The 19,018-nt window shown below is 43.6% G+C and overlaps 1 long non-coding RNA gene across 1 annotated transcript; it reads right to left on the reverse strand.

The window, feature by feature from the left end:
• Positions 1-15,964: 15,964 nt before the first annotated feature.
• LOC144614522 (uncharacterized) lies at positions 15,965-18,436 on the reverse strand. Its single transcript, XR_013552331.2, has 3 exons — positions 18,184-18,436; positions 17,008-17,119; positions 15,965-16,482 (listed from the first exon to the last, which is right to left on the reverse strand). It is a non-coding gene; the product is annotated as an uncharacterized LOC144614522 (long non-coding RNA).
• Positions 18,437-19,018: the final 582 nt, after the last annotated feature.

The following is a 19,018-nucleotide window of genomic DNA, read 5'->3' on the forward strand; positions in this document are numbered from 1 at the left end:
TATTGTCAAATTGGTTTCCACACAGCACCCAGTGCTGATCCCAACAGGTGCCCTCCTCAGTGCCCCTCACCCACTTTCCCCTCTCCCCTCCCCATCAACCCTCAGTTTGTTCTCAGTATTTAAGAGGCTCTTATGGTTTGCCTCCTTCCAAGAACAATTCTAAAAACATTTTTGACGTTCACTTATGTACATATATCGCCCATCTATTTATTTACTGTCCCTGGACTTACTGAACCTCTAGTGTATGGAAGACAGTTCTGGGACTAGGACACACGAGCAACACAGACACACACATACACACACGTGCGGCGCCTGCCCCCTTCCTGGAAACCAGCCAAGGAATCTGACAATAAACAATTGTCCCATTGAATTCCTGCAACAGCCTGGCGTTGTAATCCCCCATTTATATTTGAGAGCCCGGAGGATAACCCTGGGGAGGTGACCAACTCACAGAAACAGTCGCAGCCCAGGCACCAGGGGTTAAGATTTGGCCACAGGACCTCTGCAATGTGATAGCTGTGTGACCTGGGGCAAGTTGCTCAACCTCTCTGTTTTGTTTCCTCACCCTGCGGAGGTTTGTTTTAAGAATTAACTAAGTTCATCTTCATCTAGATCTACCTCGTTTGGCAGCTACTTCCTGCTGCTGCCACGGTCCTCCTTTTGAATTGGCAGAAAGCATAGCCATTCACCTCTTACCGCCTGGAATTTACTGACAGATACGTTTTTACGTTCACTAACTCCCACTTAATTCATTAATATGCCTTCCGGGGAGTGGGGGGGCAGGGAGCCCACAAAATGTTAAGATGGAAATGATCCAAAAGTGTATCATTTTGCTATAATTTACACCTTAGGGAAAGCTTTTTTCCATGCAGGGAGTTAGTAAGGCAGTGGGAATCTTCAAAGGGCAGCTAGTCTAGATTTTAACAATAGAAAAAAGACACGTCTGACATACTGCTGTTACTTTTAAAAGATGGCTAAAATGATCCCAACCGTTTTTAAAATAGAAGAAAATGTGAGTTACCTAATGCTAATGAAAGCAAACAGGCCAATGGAAGCATTTGTTTTGAAAAATGCGCAGAGTAAGGTGGGTGCGGGAGTTTCACGAGTCACCCTGTGTCCCCCAAGGTGGGTCACTCAGAGCTGCCGGGGAGGCATGGGCACCTATGCGTGGCCAGGCTTGTGCGACCGGCGCCTGGATTGAAGTCACCTGTGTCTCCAAGAGAGCCTGGTTCTGCAAGGCATTCTTTGCAGCACCCATTTCCCCCCTCCAAATCTTACATTTACAAACAGGGAAACAGTGAGCATCTTCCTACCTTTCACAAATAATGTACAGTTGGGTGTGATTTTATGAAACAGACAAATGTTCAAGATCCTACCATTAGAAACGTGATCATTCTGCGTCTTTTTATCTAAAAATCTTTGGTTTAGGCAAATCACTTTATGTAAAATACACTATGTTATCAATTAAATGTAGCAACTATAAAGGTAATCAGATACTGTCAATGGGAAGCAATCTGGAATAGTTATTTGAGGAATTTGGGGGTCTGACCGTTCTCCCTGTACATTTTACTTCTAACATACGAGGTGGTCTTTGTATTACACATCAAAGCTGGCAAATTAATTAGGGCAGTTCAAGTAGGAGATAGAGTTGCCTGTTAATGAAAATGCTTAATTTCAACGACGGTAATTTACTTAATGATATATGAAATGATCTATAATAGTAATAGAAAGATTATTTGATTTTATCATTTAGGAATATTTTAGAGATGTGATTCCTAATGAAAAGGAATAATTTAATTGTTAAAACACAAGTCAAAAAAATAAAGTCTGTAAAGTCAAGAGAAGCCTAATTAACGTCAGTGTTTTCAATACAACGTATTATAAAATGAAGTGAGCATATTAATACATGTTATACATATGATGGCATAAGTTGATAATTTGACAATTTATGGCACAATGTTCGTTACTCAAAAACTTAATTGATTGCCTACATGTATGTTTAAAATATATGCAGGTATTTGATTTCCGTAAATAATTTAAATACTGTATACAAAATATGTAGCAAAACAGGTATTATCTGTATTACATTTTTCCTGTGCCAGCAAATATCAAATTATAGCAGAGGTAATAACTCCTATGACTTTTATATAATTTGAACATTTTATGTCTAAAATATTGGAGATCATTTCTTATTAACAATGCCCTATCTACCAGATAAAGATACTGTCGCACAAAACAAAAATGGTTAAATTTACATCAGTTGTTTTGGGGGTTGGATTTTAAAACAGCATGAGATAGAAAGAAAGAAAGAAAGAAAGAAAGAAAGAAAGAATTCCCCAATCATGCTGCTCCTTCAGGTTTTGACTTGATTTTTAAACTTGGAAGAACAATTCTTTGGAAGAAAGTCACCGCCAAAAGTAACAGCGGAAGCTATGAAATTGGGGTGACCTTGTAAAGATCGCTACATTACACCAAAATATTATGGAGCTTTGAATCCTTTTTCCTAACTAGCCCCGGAATTGAAATGATACTAAGACCTAGTCTGGTTATTGTAGAAGTGCGCATCCAAAGGTTCTTTGAATAACCTCCTAATTAAAAAGCACAAATCAGACCCTTCCTCAAAGTGCGAGGGGAGCAGGGCTCAGCTAATTTGAGCCTCCTTCAGATGGGTTGTGGAGCCCTGGGGTGCATAGATTGCGTTTGAAATGGCGTCATTATGCGGGCCCAAGGTGGCCATGTGGTGGTCACACAGGGCGCGGCACGCGCAGCCCCGCTCCCGGGCCGGGCCGCGCGCTTGGGAGGGCAGGTGGCATCGGGGGATCCCTGGGCGATCGGACGCCGCCCTTGCCAATTCCTGACTTCGAGCACCGCCAGACGTGCAAAAACGCTCACAACTAGCATTTCCCTCCGCCGCCTAAACAGGAAGGCGATTTGGAGCAACCCCGGCGAAAATAAGACAAAGGAAGTGTGTTTTTCGCTCCGAAGGAAGGGCCCCCACCCTTCCAGGGAAGAGACGGGTCGTAATGAGGAGATAAAAGGCGCCTGGCATTTGCATGGCCCCGACACGGAGCCCTGACTTGGAGAGGGTGTAATTAGAGCTCTCTCTGTGCAGGAACAAAGGCCTGTCATGATGAGGAAAAGCCCGGAGCTAAGCAGAACCCCGGCCACCTACCTCTCTCAGGCCTCTCTCGCTGCCTTGAAAAAGGGAAATGTAAGAAAACAGGTATGGGGGGGCGGGGGGCTTCCTGGTGTTACGAAGAGAAGGCTCCCTCTGCCCTGCGATTATTACAGGGATTAGTTACACCGTGTTGAGGCCAGGGAACGAGTCAGTGGGACAAATGTCTTCGCCAGGGAAGGTGGGGCTGGCACATGATGCCCTGTTTCCCGCGGTCTTGTTGATTTCCTCAAGGACTGATCCGTCAGTGTGCCTTGAGGTGGCGCACCGGGGTCGGGTACTCCCCTGACCCGGCAGCTCGGAGCGTGAGACGCCACGCCAGCGACCAAGGTGGCAGGCCCGCAGACGTGCTCCCCCTTCAGACCCTCAATCTGCAGGACGGGGAGGCCCGGTTGCAGGTCAGCAAATTTGCATTTTCAGAGTGAAGTTCTGTTTCCACGCCCCACTAATTCTAAGTCGTGGCAAAGCGTGCCTCCTCCAACTCGGCGTATCTGGCCTAGGGGTGTGTTCACCATCTCCCCCGGGCGTGTCCGTCCCCAAGTCCCTTGGGGTAAACGTCCCCTAGCCCCAGAGTATGCAGATAGTGCTATTAGGTTGGAATATTCAGAGTCCCCACTTCGGTAAATTTCATCAGGAAAAGCTTATTTTCAGGGGATTGGAAAAGGTGGCCAGGCATGGTCTAAAGACTGCCCTAAGAAGTCAACCATTCGGAGGATGGTTTTTCATTGCTTTTGTTGGTAGGAAGGATCTGGTCCGGCAGACTCTATGTTTCTGCTACGATATAGACCCACTACCCGTCTCCACGGCAGCGGGCAGTTGGCCATGTCCTAAATAGACATGCGTCTCTCAAGCACATAGCAATGTCCTAAATGAGGAATAACGAATAAAGGGCTATGAGGGCTTGGAAAAACACGTATGTAAAACATGTATGCTCTACAGAACATGTATGACGTATTAACGCACAGTGTTTATTGTGTTAACTCTTACGTTTCCATAGTCCTAGAAGACGGGCGGAGATATGGCGAATCTTACTAGTTTCCACCTTACCATTTTTATATGGCTTTAATAACATAGATTATTTTGGAAAAGATGAAATATAAACACATAATGGTGGATGCTATTTGTATTAGTGACTCCATTATTTGTGCTATTAACGTAATTTTTATATTTTGGACAACATACTACACCCGCCTTTACTGTGCATGTATAAATTTCTTTGGCAATGCCCCTAGGTGGCAGGGTAATATTATGATACTTTAGTTCTGAAGATGTTCAACATTCTAACCTGAGAGAGAGAGAGAGAGAGAGGGAGAGAGAATTAGAAATAATTTCTTGGATTCTTAATCTTCAATTTGGAAATCTCCAAAAATAAAGTATAAAAAAGTGGTTGGTAGCTGACCTAAGCAGGTTTTATTATCAATATGGAACCATGTGTTTGAGTATTCCAAAACTTATCTGAATGCAAATTGGTTTTTCTTTTACATTGAGGAAGAGGAGGGAGAGAAGAGGTTCCAGATCCTGGTCTCCTAACTATCAGGTAGTCAGAAGCTCATGTTTGGATTATAAATCCTTTCCAAAATATCCATGTCATGTATTAAGACTAACTAAACAAAACCCAACAAAACAAAAACAAAACAATAACCAGGGCATAGGGTGTGGGCAATAATTAACCTATATTGTATTTTGCCGAAATAAAATCTTAGAACATGTGAAATATTTTCCATTGAAGGCGTGGCTTATGTGTCCTCTGAAACCCTGCTCATATAAATTGGTACAATGATGTAGGGAAGTAATTACACATCTGGGCCAAAAATCTCAAAATATCTACAAACTTGGACCTCATGATTCCACTTCATAAATTAATCCTAAGGAAGTTAAATACAATTGCAATAATAACTCTTATGAGCTTTGAGACACATTTAAAATGATATAGCATTTGTTAATGAAAATAACCTTGTATCCATGTGATGGAATAGTATATAACCATCAAAATTCGGTTTACAAATAATATTTAATATACCTAGAAATGGTTACTATTAAGTGAAAAATCAGGATTTGAATTGTAAAAATGTCAATTATAATAAGATATTCAAAATAAAAGGTAGGCATAAAAAAAATCCCAAAATACTTACAGGAGTTTCCTGTAGATAATAGAATTATGGGTAAAATTTTTCTTTGTTAAACAATTCTATATTTGAAAATTTTCTGCAGTGAACTATATTATATATTTTGTGTTTTGTTATATATAACAACAAGACCATTTTAGTTCATGTATTTCTGTGACTATGTCCAAACACAAAACACATTGAGATAAATAATTAAGATCTGTATATACAGTTGTGTGTGTGTGTGTGTGTGTGTGTGTGTGTGTATGGAGAAAAGTGTTCTGCTTATTTCTATCTCCATATTCAGACTGAAGTAGACCATTGAACTTGTCTGAGATTGCTATTTGAATTTTAAAAATCTAAATAGAATGACAACCAGCCAAGATAGTCACTAAGTTTTAAAATTATAATATTTAAGGATTAACAACATATTATGATATAAATCTGTAATAGAAGTGCCAACTCATAAAGCTTGAATTCCTGTTCATGAAAATTAAACATTTATAAATGAGGTGTTTTACATTGTTCTTCTTCATAATCTTACCAAGCTATCCACTTCTGCTTAAATATATTACATGCATTTTATACCTAGTAACGAACAAAAAATAAATGGCTGTTCATTTGCAAAATGTCATAAAGTATATGTTCCCTGCATTGACCTTATTTTACATGACCGTTTTTTTAGCTTTTTTTGGAAATATTTTTTGAAGATTTTTAATTTTTTTTGATCTTTATTTATTTTTGAGACAGAGAAACAGAGCGTGAGCAGGGGAGGAACAGAGAGAGAAGGAGACACAGAATCCAAAGCAGGCTCCAGGCTCTGAGCTGTCAGCACGGAGCCCAACACGGGGCTCAAACCCACGAACTGCGAGATTGGGAGCTGAGCCGATGTCGGACGCTCAACCGACTGAGCCATCCAGGCGCCCCGTGAAGATTTTTAAACATGTTTTAATGTTTATTTATTTATGAGAGAGAGGGAGAGAATGAGTGGGGGAGGGGCAGAGAAAGAAGGGGACAGAGGATCCAAAGCAGGCTCTGTGCTATTAGCAAGCCTGATGTGGGGCTTGAACTCATGAACCATCCTAACTTAGGCTGAAGTTGGACACTCAACCAGCGGAGCCACCCAGGTGCCCCAAGAGTTTCTTTTTAAATAGTCTCCACACCCAGCATGGGACTCGAACTTACAGCCCTGAGATCAAGAGTCACATGCTCTACAGAGCCAGCCAGGCGCCCCCCTTTTTTGAAAAGGGTCAGAGCATGAGAAGCCTTAGGGGAAGCCCTCAATGTGGGCAGAGGTGTCTACCCTGCAATCACTAAGGCTCTCAGCCCCGTCTTCCTTACCACCTACACTTGGGGAACTTGTTCAGTGTGTTAGTTTCACAGATGTCTTTTACTCTCATCATAGGACTCAGTCTGCATTTTTCTCTTTTTGCCTCCCATTTTGAGTTGTATTTCTAATCTGTTGGATAATGTTCTACCAGGCTGATTACCGTATTCGTTTTAGTCTTAGTTTCACAATTAAACCCATTCAATTCTCATTATCTCTTCTTTTGCTGAATTTTCCAATCATCGCTTAGTCGGATGAAGCTTGACCCCTGGTAGAATGTACTCAAAAAGGTTTTGAGTACAAAATTTCTCAACTTCTAGGAAGTTTAAAACTGAACTCTTTGGCTCCCACTTTTACTGAGGTCTGAGTGGCACATGACATTGTATCCATTTCAGTGTGCGACATAGTGATTGTGAAAAGATCACCACAAGTCTCCTTAACACCCATCACGGCGGGGTTTGTGAGGGAGATGGGTGGGAAGGGCAAGGAATCTACAGGAGGCGGAGAGAACAGGGCAACACGGATCATACATCTCTGGCTTGGACAGCTGCCCATGTCAGGCAGGACAACGCAGGGAAGCACCACAGGTGAGATTTGGAGAAGAAGTAGCTTTGTTTCAGGACACGGGACCTGTCAGGTTACCAGAGCAGGCATCAGTGGGGATGGTGCGGGGGGCTGGCCGTGTGGGGACAGCCCGAGGTAGAGACGGAGGTTGGTGATGAAGCATCAAAGGAAAGGAGTTGAGGGCGGGCACACTCAGAGACAGCTGTGTGAGTGGAAAACAGGAGCGACCCAGGGCAGGGCTTGAGGGACATGAACATGCACAGGACAGCAGGCACGCGGGGGAGCGGCTGCATGGGTCGACCTACACAGGGGCACGAGAGAGACACAGAGAAAAAGGGAAGGAGACGCCGGAAGAAGGAGGGAATGCCTGACCACGTGAAACACAGCTCAGAAGCCACATGAGGGAGGGAGTAGGAAGAGAGCATGAGGGCACCAGAGGAGTCGCTGAAAGGACAGCCCCACAAACCGCTGGAGGCTGAGAAGTGACATGATCTCTATAAATGAGTCTATCCCTGTGTTTCTAATCACACCTGCAATGACCAATGTCCAGTCTATATCAACATCATGTGTATCTGTGACTTTGTCTACGTGTACATCGGCATCCACATCTGCATATCATTTACATGCACACCTACATCTGCATATCGTCTGCGTGTACATGCACATCTGCATATACATCTGCATGTACATCCGAATCTGCATATCATCTGCCTATCATCTCTATGTACATCTACATCTACGTCTATTAGGAATTGCAGGTAGATTCCTAACTGGCCCGGCGGCAGCAGATAAATGCCACAGTCAGAATGGCAGAAAGAACACTGGCACTGGCATCATTAACACTTGGGTTTCTCCTCAGGGAGAAATTTATTGCGTTCCTTTTCCTTTTTTCCACCTTCTGCCGTAGAACCAAACTCGTTCCCTGAGATGGCGGAAGGCCTTTCATGTTCTGCATTTTGCGCATCAGCTTCATTCATGGCTGTATCCCATTGCCTGACTTCATCCTATCTGCAGCCGTTCAATTATTTGAAATATTGAAACATGCAACAAAGATGTATTTTTAGCCCTCCTTACTAGGACTTGCTATGTGAATTACTGATGCTTGGGTGATGTAATAAGCCCAAAATGTATAGCAGGTGAAACACGATGAAAGTAGTGTGTTTCTCCTTCAACCCAAGTCCAAAAAGGTAATGCTGGCTGGCAGCCACTGTGTTCTAGGCAATGACCCAGGGAAGGCCCACCTTCTGCGCGTGACGTCCGAGCTTGGTGAGCTCTCCTGTCGGGAGAAAGGAGATACCATAAGCCTGATGGTGAGAAGCTAAATGTGGGGCTTCTGGGTTCTGTGCCTGGGTTTGCTTCCAGGCTCCATTTCATATCGCGTGGGACAGACACCTGTCACTTAGCTGCCTCAAGTGTCCCTTTGTAAATGGCAGACGATGGTACTACCTAGGACATAAAGCTGTGAGTCCACAGGAGAATCAAAATGGTGAGGTTGTACATGAGTCCAAGCTGAATACATCTGCGATCTTTCATATTAAATGTAAAGACTGAGAAATGATATAATCAAAGCTACACAATGATGATGCCAAGAGACAAGAGAATAAAGTAATGTCAATGAGCAAGGGCAGCCCTTGAAGTGAGAAAGTCGACTTTCCACCAAATGAAAAGAAACACCACTGTGACCAGCAGGCAATAGGTAGATTAAACTCCATTCTTCCCAAGGGGTTTTCAGGGTTCCAAACTCTCAAGATCAGAAAATGTTGTAATTCATTCCATTAACTCGAAAATGATGGATTAAAATGGAATATCTTTAAGAGAAAGGAAAGGAGTCCCTGACTTCCTTTATTCAACTCTACAACTTAATATTCTGGGAGGTGCAGAGAGGCTGTGGTCTGGGCTGAATCTGGATGACCTTGTTTTTTTATCAGTAGAAAATACATTTGTATATCATGTTTACTGTGCTGTATTTTGCTAAAATAGAATTTAAAAGTTACATTACATACATAAATATATGATGTATACATTGAAAAACATACCGGCTTCTCGGACATCAAGGTTAAATTTCATGAAGACAGAAAATCTTCCCAATCTAATTCACACATTTAATGGCATCTTAAGAGAATTCCACTGGAATTTTAACAACACAGCAAAAATAATTCTAAAGCTAATCCAGAAAATAAATATGCACAAATAAGGTTGAGAATTACAAAAGGAAGTGCAAAGACCACCACATGACCTCCCAGATAATAAAATGCATTTTATTATTTTTATTTATGTATTTATGTATTTATGTATGTATGTATGTATGTATGTATTTTTAAGAGAGAGTGCAAACAAGGGAGGGGGAGAGAGAGACAGAGAGACAGAGACTCCTAAGCAGGCTCCACACTCGGCACAGAGCCCAACATGTGGCTCGATCAATCTCACAACACTGGTTTAATGACCTGAGCTGAAATCAAGAGTTAGAGGCTCAATTGACTGAGTCACGGAGGAGACTCAATACAATGTATTTTAAAGCTAAATAATCAAAATGTGATGGGCATACAGACTGATGGATGAGATTAGAGGAACAGAATGGAGAGTTTAAAGTAGCTCTAGTTTTCTATGCAAATAATAATGGACAGAGATGGGCTTTCCACTCTAGGGACAAGTTGAAATTTCAGTGAATGACATCCATTCAACTGATAAGTCTTTTAAAAAAGAAAGAAAGCAAGAAAACTCCTGATTCCTTATGTGGAAAACAAACTCCAAATGAAAACAGAAATTTTGTATATTCTAGTCTAAAATTTTATGTTCTGTGTATAAAAAGAACAAGAACAAAAAATATGTGTCAGGCATGTATTATAGCTGAATCAATATTTGTTGAGATACTTTTTAAAACGTGGTCTCAGAGGGGCGCCTGGGTGGCTCAGTCAGTTAAGCATCTTGACTCTTAGTTTTTGGCTCTGGTCATGATCTCACGGTTCTTGAGTTCGAGCCCTGCATCCGGCTCTGTGCTGACAGCACGGAAGCTGGTTGGGATTCTCTCTCTCTCTCTCTCTCTCTCTCTCTCTCTCTCTCACACACACACACAAACACACAAAATAAATAAATAAACTTAAAAAAAGGCATTCTCTTAGACTAGGGGTTGATACACATGTTTGTGTAAGTTTCTAGGACACAGTTTCAGAGATATCCAATGTTGACAACCTAGGACTGAGGCAGTGACCTTTGGGATTGTATTCTACCAAAATATACACAAGGAATGTCATCACAACATGGGCTAAAATATGAAGAATAAAAGAAGGAAGCACAGAAAATAAAGAATTGTAATCATAATGAATATTCATCTACAATTTGCTAACTAAATTGAACAACGGTAACGCCCTTAAAATGCAACCATAGGCAGCCATGAAAACAAACTCAAAGTTTTGTTTGTTTGTTTGCTTGTTCGTAACCAGTGAAAGATACACGTGCTGCACTATTAGAGAGGAACATGGACAGCAAGGTCCTCTTGGTGGGTGTCGGTGTCTATAAACTGTTAAGTACAACATGCAAGGGACATCAATAGCGGATGCTGCTGGGCTTTGCTTTCCCTTGAGCAGGTAAACAGGAAAGTTACAAGTAGGAAAAACATGGTTTCATTTAGAAGACACAAAATGAGAATGACAGAAAGTAAAGTCTTCCTGTCAGTGGCAGAGCTTTGTCAGGATAGGCACGTTACAATCCAGTGCGTGTGTGTGTGTGTGTGTGTGTGTGTGTGTGTGTGTGTAACACATGCATCTGAGGCTGTGGCTGAGGGCACCCGGGGGCCTGTTTGGTACCCAAACAACGTCCCTGGACTGTCTGATCCCAACCTTCTCAAGGGGAGTGAAATTCCATTCAGATTAAAATTCCCTTCTTTTAATCTTCTGAATGTAAGCTTTCAAATCTGGAGGGGGGGGGATCATGAGCTCTAGAAGGCAGAGCACAGGCACATGAAAGTCTTGAAGTAGAAGTTTTGAGGTTGAAAATAATATATTTCTTCACCGGGGAGAAATTTTCAATGCTGCATAATGGACTGTAAGATAGGCTTTAAGAACTGAATTGGGGCTAGCCTGTCCTAATCTGAGAATTCTATTCAGGAATTGAAGCATATGTGAGAAAATACCATGGAGAAGGGGTTCTGAGAGGGCTTTCTGCATGGGTCCTGATCTCAGCCACATGGGCTCGCCCACCCACCGCTTTATAATAAAAAAATCTCTCTTTAGTGAACAAGTTGGAAAGGGTTCTGCATGCCACTGACGAGTAGCAGAAGGGAAACCAAATCAAATCGTTGGCAAACTCAATTGAAATAGGGGTGTGAGGACACAGAATCACGGAGGAAAAATATTCTAAGACACAGCTTTGTTTGCAAGCAATGTCATGAGCTTGAGGAAAGCAACGGGCCATCTTACCTGCTTTGCGATTACCCTTCCTTTAGATTCCTGTTTTCAGTTGGTATCCTTTTTACTGTAACATTTCCAGGTTGTAGATTTGTTCCCAATTATACTCAGGTTCATTTGAATAACATAGTAGCAGTCTTTTGGAAATGAAAGTTAGCTTCGTGGGAGAGATGCCTCAGGGGTCCCAAACCTCAGTGCTGGAAGAATTGTTTGAAAATTAGCAAAGCAGAACCCCTGCTTGCCAGAAAAGGCAGGTTCCTGGAGCTCTCGGTGCACAGAGGTCCTGGGATCTTTGTACGTTTTCCGGGTTCTAGCCTACAGGGCATGGAGGCCAGGGGTAAGTGCACCTCACGCGCCCTTGCTCGCTGCTCTTGACCACATGATAGACTTCTGTTTGGAGAGCAAGTTACTTCACCACGCCCTGCAAATTACTGAACCTCTCTGTTCTTTGGTTCTATTACCAATAAGACAGTGGGAGGAGGAGTCACAATGATAGGAGCTCCTCTTATTGTGACTATTATCGCTATTATCATAATACTGTTTACGTTAGGGACTGTGGTGAGCGCTTGAGGACATAGGAAGCTTGATCAGCTTCCAAAAACGGTACCTAGGACTGTAGGCGAATGCACGTTGTCATTTAAAGTGTCATTAACTTTCTTAAAAGGATAATGAGTGAAAAACAGGTCTTGACCACCTTGCTCCCAAAATGTACCTACAGGCAAGATTCTGGTAAAATCGAGCTGGCCTTCCTGGTAGCATTTTGCTAGACTTCTAGAAAGACAGCCGCCGCTGGAGACTCCCAGGTGACAGCTGGGCACTGATAGAAAGCCACGTGCTTGCCGCGTCCTAGGTCGTGTTGCCATGTGCTTCTCCTTTTCGGGCCTCATGCTAAATGACGCTTCCTCACAATGTCCCAAACCTTATCGAAAGTGTGGGGGATGGGAACAGGAATCAAAGAATCAAACCAGGTCAAACTGGGAAAAAAGTTTATGTAAAAGTGGACCCAAAGCAGACTCTAGACTACGCAGGGGAGCTTTTGCTTTGCCTTTAAGGTATGGGTTCATTATCGAAGAACTGCTTAGGTCATTCTCTTAAGTGCCTTGATCATAAATTGAATAGTGTCAAGAAAACACTTACCACCGAGGGACCATTGCTAGGCTGTCACTCCCATTATTCATTTCACTCTTGGCAGAACGTTGGGAGTTTGATATAATAACCTCTGGGGCCCCAGGAATCCGAGTGTCAGGGAAGTCCGTGCCAAATTTTGTACCACCCTACATCAGCCCGGTCACGAGGCAGCCACATCTAAGGTGAACTCATTCTCCACTATGTCACCAAAGAGCTCTTTCTTGTTTTGACTTCCAATATTCTGAGTGTTTTCATTTCAACCCATTCATCGTTGATAATTTTCTTTTGAATTTTCATAAATGCTGCTACTTTCATGCAGGAACAGGAATTTTGTGGAAGTAAGCAAAATTATTGTCACTCTGAGTCGTAATTCTCCTGATGTTTATAAACTGCTATTCAACAGATAGCGTATCTTAAAATATTTTAGGTGGCTTTAAAATTTTATAAGACCAGATTACCTGGGAGGATATAAGCAATCATTTTAATCTAAGAAAAATCATGTGTTTAGTTGCCGATCCCCCCCAATATAAGTGATCACCAAGGCATATTTTCTTATGAGGAGGCAGGTAGCAGGATGTCTTGGTGAGTTTTGAGCTGTTAGCCACACCGGATGCTTGAGAACATTCGGGCCTCAGTGGATTGTTCAAATGTAAATCCGCAGATTAAAGCTTTAAGTAGTGGTGAGCTTCAGGGGAGTGGAGAAAAGAAAGCCGAGCACGTTGTTTTGATATTTTGTCAAATATTAAATCAAGCAACACACAATTCTGAGTGTGAGTTTGGGCCCCACCTAGCGTCACATGTCTGTAAGGCATCAGCCTTTGCAGGAGACTCATTACCGGGATGTGCGTTCAGACTGCCTTCTCTAACATTGCAGAGGACAGTAGGTAAATAGTGGTACCATGAAAACAGAGTTGCAGACATAGGACAGGGGATGATATTTACTCTTCTTAACACTGCAGCTTACCCAACAATGTGTGAATGAATGACTCGGAATTTCACACCCTCTTTGGAGAAGAAAAATAAAACAGAGCATCTAAAGGCAGGCTCCTTCTCAGAGAGGGTAATATGTCCCGACACAGACCCAGGAGAAGGCCAGAACTATAGGCTCACTTGCCTTTTACGGGTGACCTTGAAACGCTGAGGGAAAGCTGGAGAGAAAAGCAATTTCATCTTTGAAATTACACACCACTGTTCTCATTCATCTTGATAAGCACTTTTAAGGAATCAAAAAAAAAAAAAAGCAGCGGAATATTGCTTCTATAAGGGTTATGGAGACCTTCCTTCTGCAGAGTCGGTATAAAGTAAATTTAGATGTTCAGAGATGCATTTGATTTCTATTGGGATGCTCAATTGGCCACTCTCAGAAGGTTAAAAAAAAAAGAAAAAGAAAAAAACGAGAGAAAATATGTTTTAAAAGATGATTTTGTAATCTATTTTTCAGATACATTTAAAAGTAATAGTTCCAAAAGTAAATCCTCTAGAAATGCTAAGCAATTATCAGAATGGCACGAAACTCTGAGAATAACGGGTTGAAATAAAAGAAATAAATCATGTGACAAGAATATTAACACATCGAACAATTTTCCTCTCAAAAAATTAGACATTTTTAAACGTATTCTGACTATGATGGGTAGTTAAACATAAAGCCAGCTAGCTAGTTTGTTTTTGTATTTCCACTTGTGTTGATTTGATACGCATGCATTGCGTGTGCATACGTGGGCTGCCCCTTGTGAACAACCTCTAGCCGCTCACCGGTGTAATTATCTAGTCTTTGACCCCACGTAGCTTGGGGTCTCCCTCAAACATGCACAAAATAATGCAATACCTTTCACAAAATCTCCTCTTCTCCCCACAGTCGGAAACGTGCCCATTGTTAAAGGAACGGTAGGTCCGTCCTTGGAATCTAACACTCGACAATACCCTCCTCCGTTATCATGAGGGCTCACAGAGAACAAAGTCAAAGCCACGGTTTTACACCCAAGAGGGAGCCACGCCAGGCAGAAACAAAGAGCCAAGACCACCAGGAAGGGGAGTGACTCCTGCAGCTGGTGCCAGAGGGGCTGTCCTGCAATTAGAAGGAGCTGGAGGAGCCCCGAACTCAGGAGCCTGGAGAGAAGGACACAGCCTGGGCTTCCATCCCTCTGGTAAGAGAGACAACAGGGGCTGTATTTGGAAGCCGCCGGCAGGTAAGAAGTAGGAGAAAAAGAAAGCCGCTTCACAAATCCTCCCTTTCCTCTCCTGAAGACCCCCTCCGGAAAACTGCTGGAAGGCATCTTGTCGACCTGCCATGGTTAACAGTCCCTCAGCCACCGGGGTGACTGTTCCCCACAATCGGTGGCTGCTCCATCCTGCACACCACATCAGTGCTGGGAGGGAAGGAGAACACAGTCCGTGACAGGTGCTTTAGAGTGAGAGTGGTAGAGAGCAAAGTGCCTAATGGCTCCTGGATCTTCCATCGGAAAGGGAGTGGGCTTTCTTCTAGCAAGGCAGTGAAGCTGTGCGTCCCCAGCTCCTCCCGACTCCAGCCTGGCAGGTCCAGCGCTTCACCCGCCATGGCCGGGTCAGCTTGCTGTCCTCACACATCAGAGAGCTTCTCGCACCTTGGTCAGGCGACAGGGAGGGCCATCGTGTAACCAACAGGCTACAACTGCATGTCAGGGCGACTGGTGTCTAAGAGATGTCCGCTCCGACTTCATGCAGGGCTGCTGGGTCCTGAACCTCTCACCTCCAGAGGGAGTCGTCATGAGTATGGGAAGCATTCAATGATATCTTCACTGGTTCTATGTGGATCTTTCTTCCACCACACACAAGCTTTGGGATTTAGGGCATATGCATCTCCCCTTTGCTCTCTCTTCTTTCTCCTGTATAATGGGAATGAACACACTACATACCAAAGTCCTGTAGGCGGCAAGTGCCTGGGGTCCTGTGTGACTCAGCTCTGCACTAAGAGTGTTGTTGGGGCAGTGGACAGCAGACGTGACAAAAGACGTGATTGGAAGAATAACCACGCCTGAATGCTGGACTCAGCCACCTCATTGACTTTCTCCTGGGTCTAGAGCAGGTTAGAAGACCGCCACCCTTAGACTTTCCCCTTCTAAATGCCTGTCCTCCTTCATCTGGTAACTTATACTGGAAGAAAGCGTGTGTGTGTGTGTGTGTGTGTGTGCACTTACCTACATACACATACTCAATCTAATGGTTATGGATTCACTGCTCAGAATTACAGAGATGAATTTAATCAATTATTTTATTCAGCCCTTTCCTGTCTGCTAAAGAGACTTTAGATTTGAACCGAGAAGGAGAACATTGGCCGGAATCCATCTAAAGGGAACCGATATCCTCCAGAAACACGACGGGTAGAATTAAGTACCAGCTTGCAGGAAGGTGTAGCTGATGAATTAAATAATAGTGCACCTCCAGTCACTTCCCTGCGTACTCCGGGAGTTCCCTAGTCGCGTTGTCTGCAATTAGTTTTCACATCTTCAAATTTCCCAGCAAATCTCCACACGGGAGAAAAGCGTGAATGATATTCATTGTTGGGGGAGTATTTATTTCTTCTTTGAAGGCAATTATCCTTTTCAAAGGGTAAGGAGCTACTCTCCCTTAAAATCACTGAAAACCCTTGTGAAGATCTCCAGATTTGCATCATTTACGAGATGGCGGACGTACAATGAGTAATTTTCTCAATTGAGAGTCTCAGACATGAAGACCTGATTCTTTTACTCTTGGAATCTCGAAGCTGGTGAGACAAATCCTTCATCAGTTGAATGAAGAAATAATCTATAGAATGAATTTGAGAAGGTGGGAAAAAAGCTGACTCCTCGAGGATCAGGTATTAATATTAGAGCGTATTAGGGGCACCTGGGGGGCTCAGTTAAGCGTCCGACTTCGGCTCAGGTCATGGTCTCATGGTTTGTGGGTTCGTGCTGACAGTGCAGAGCCCGGGTCCTGCTTTGGATACTGTGTCTCCCTCTCTCTGCCCCTCCCTTGCTTGAGGTCTGTCTCTCTCAGTCTCTCAAAAATAAATAAATGTTTAAAAAAAATTTTTAAATAATAATATTAGAATACTGAAAGACATTTTCAGTAATACTTAAAAAGTAAGCTCGGCACTTAAACTACTCATGCAGTAATTCACCCCTGATGAATGATTAGCATAGAATGGTATGGAGTATTCGATTTCATATGAAATCAACTAAGGCTACAACATGTACCGGACAAGATTGTTACCGAAGATTTGATCTCCTGTGTTCTAATTCTTACTCCAACAATACTGACCTTCCCGCAAAGGGGAGTTGGAGGATGTACCTGTGGAAGGAAGTAGACTTCCTTGTGCAGACCAGGACCTGGCGATGTGAGGTAGAGACTCTAGGTACAACCACACGGGATTGGGGCACCGTGGCTGAGTTCCCTTGATGTCCTGCTAGGAGAGAACAGGCAGCTAAGCGAAGGCCAGATAGATTCTGGTCACATACAAAGAACCTATCATTCGGTGGAGGGGCTGGACAGAAAATGCTAAAGACGAAATCATGGAAGTTTAAACGTCTAACCACAGTAGTTCTATTCTGCCAAGCTTAGGTCCCCAGTTGAAAACCTCTGAGATGCTGTCTTAGCTGCCATAACAAAACACCACAGACTGGGTGACTTAAACAGTTCACATTTATTTCTCATGGTTCTGGAGGCTGGATGTCCAGATCTAGGCGCTGGCCAATTTTGTTCCTGGCGAGGACTCCCGGCCACCTTCTTGCTATGTTATCAGGTGGTCTTTCCTCAGTGGGAGTGTGGATTAAGAGAGATCCTAGCCCTGCTCTCTCCCTCTTGTCAAAAGGACACTGATCTCGTCATGGGGGCTTTCTTTTCATGAGCTCACCTAAATCTGTTTACCTCGCAAAGTCCTCGTCTTGAAATACCTTCATACTGGGCACTATGGTTTCAACATATGAATGGGGGAATACAAACACTCAGTCCATGACAAAGACCCGTGGGCTGGATGTTCCTTGGAAGGCACTCCCAAATATTTGAGTCCTCAGGTGCCTCAGAAACTTCAGAATCTGTAGAATTGTCCCATCTTTCCCAGGTGTGAGGCAGGATAACCTCTCTATGCTAGAGGACAATACAGAAGCTTCTTCCCTGAAAGGTAAATGGTGCTCCTCCAAGATCTGCCTCCACTTTACATTCCGTCTTCTAGATCTGGGACTAGGTTAAGTTGCAACATAACTCACCCGGCATGTCTAAAGGTGGTGTCATGGGTTCAGATGTGTTCCACAGAAAGATGTGTTGAGATCCTAACCCCCTTTCCTGTGAAATTGACACTATTTGGAAATAGACCCTTTGTAGATAAGGAGGTGTCATGGGTTCAAATGTGTTCCACAGAAAGATGTGTTGAGATCCTAACCCCCTTTCCTGTGAAATTGACACTATCTGGAAATAGACCCTTTGTAGATAAGAAAAAGTTAAAATGAAGCCCTTAGGATAATCACTAACCCAACGTGACTGGTGTCCTTGTAAGATAAAATAGAGGTGCCTGGGTGGCTCAGTTGGTTGAGTGTCCAAGTTGATTTCAGCCCAGGTCATGACCCCGGGGTCATGAGATCGAGGGCCACGTCGGCACACTAAGCATGGAACTGCTTTTGACTCTCTCCCTCTCCCTCTGCGTCTCTCCCCCACTCGAGCACTCTCTCTGTCTGTCCGTCTGTCTCTAAAATAAAGAAAAAAAGAAGATACGACGCCATGTGCGACAAGTCCCCACCGGGAGAAAGCCATATGTGCTCAAAGGCAGAGACGGAGAGAGGCAGTCACGAGCTGACACCGACAAGCAGCACGACCACCACCCACAAGGCGGGGATGGATCCACTCGGGGTCTCACGGGGAGCGTGGCCCTGCTGATATCTTGATTTCAGACTTCTAACCACCGGAACGGTGACAGAATGATCTCCGTTGCTTTAAACCACCCGGTCAGCGGAAATTTGTTACAGCAGCCACAGGAAACTAATACAAGGAGAAAGAGATTAAGCCCCAAGCGATCTTTGAAACCTCACCAGTGTGTACCAGCAGGCACAAGGGAGTATGTCTAGCCTCGGGTTTTGAGGATGTTCGATCAAAGGGCACCAGAACATAAAGTTGATGGGGAAGAGTCTATTAGCTTGAGTGTTCTTCCTACATAAAGAAATGACCACCCGGGCCCCTGGGGGGCTCGGTCGGTTACGCGTCCGACTTCGGCTCAGATCACGATCTCACGGGCCGTGAGTTCGAGCCCCGCGTCGGGCTCTGTGCTGAGAGCTCGGAGCCTGGATCCTGCTTCGGATTCTGTGTCCCCCCC

This window comes from Panthera onca, chromosome A1, assembly GCF_046562875.1.
Source record: "Panthera onca isolate mPanOnc1 chromosome A1, mPanOnc1 haplotype 2, whole genome shotgun sequence".
In the NCBI taxonomy this organism is placed as follows: domain Eukaryota; kingdom Metazoa; phylum Chordata; class Mammalia; order Carnivora; family Felidae; genus Panthera; species Panthera onca.